Source organism: Peromyscus leucopus, chromosome 1 (genome assembly GCF_004664715.2).
Source record: "Peromyscus leucopus breed LL Stock chromosome 1, UCI_PerLeu_2.1, whole genome shotgun sequence".
NCBI lineage: Eukaryota > Metazoa > Chordata > Mammalia > Rodentia > Cricetidae > Peromyscus > Peromyscus leucopus.
In genome coordinates, this window is record NC_051063.1 from 87885549 (window position 1) to 87886812 (window position 1264).

Consider the following 1264-nt stretch of genomic DNA (forward strand, 5'->3'; position numbering starts at 1 on the left):
AATGGCAGGCTATTTGTGTGAACTTCATAGTTTCAGCAAATATACTCAGGTGATACATGATGTTACTAATCTGGGGCAAGCCGGATGAAGGATGAATGCAGGAATTCTCTGTGCTATCTCTGAGACTTTTCCATAAATCTAAAATTATTCACAAAAAAAAAAAGTATTTTAAAAAAGTACACAGCACCTGCTGAATGGCATGTGGAGGAACAGGCAACAATCTTTCTAAAATAAAGGAACTACAGGTCCCCTGCTTTGGATTCTCAACATTTACAACAACCCTGCATAGCATCAGGACAGAACTCACCATTCCTCTGGCCACTAGGCACCCTGCACCTGCTCTGAGGACATGTGTCAAATAGGTCCTAGTTTGTAATGATGCATGTGTTTTGTGTCTGCAAAAACAAGACAAAATTTGAAAACAGAAAGAACCTGGATACAGGACATAAATAACCCAAATCTCAACAACAAAACAGCAGCCCCTTGGGCCCAAATGCAAGCTATTATCTCCTAAATCACAGGGCATAAAAATCACGGGGAGGGTGCTCTCTTCAGCGGCACATACTAAAATTGGAATGACACAGAGAGGAGCAGCATGGCCCCTGTGCAAGGGTAGCATACAAATTTGTGAAGCATTCCATATTTTTTTTAAAAAAAAAAAAAAAAAAAGTCATGGAGAGGGGCTGGAAAGAGTGTATACTGCTCTTCCAAAGGACCCAAGTTCTGCTCCCAGCATCCACAGGGTCAGCACAACCACCTGTAACTCAAGCTCCAGGGAATCTGATGCCCTCTTCTGGCCTCCTCAAGCACTACATCATAAGCACATATGGGGCAGGGGGGCATGATTTAAAATAATAAAAATAAATCTTTTTTTAAGTTATGGTGGGATTCAAACTCCAGTCCAAGGGAGCCCACGGCTCATGTAGATTCTGACCAAGATTCCTTGATGGGGACAAAATGGGAATCACAGACCAGGAAGGAACACAGAGTTCTGATTCCATGCTCTTCAAAGGTGTCAACAAAGAGACTGATCTGACTACTGTAACTTTACAAAATGTTTTGAAGCCAGGAAATGCGAAGCCTCGAGTTTTGTTCTTTCTCATCAAGACAGGTCTGACTACTCATGAGAGTTTGTAGTTCTACATGAGCTTTTGTATTTTTTTTATATATATTAAATAAAATGTATCTGATGGAGATTGTACTAATCCACATCTCCCACTGGATAATATGGTTATCCTAATATTGCTCAATATTCCATAAATAT

General features: G+C 40.4%; 1 non-coding gene across 1 annotated transcript; it reads left to right on the forward strand.

Moving 5' to 3' along the window:
- Positions 1-544: 544 nt before the first annotated feature.
- On the forward strand, positions 545-647 carry LOC114703719. The gene has a single exon (XR_003736172.1). It is a non-coding gene; the product is annotated as a U6 spliceosomal RNA (small nuclear RNA).
- Positions 648-1264: the final 617 nt, after the last annotated feature.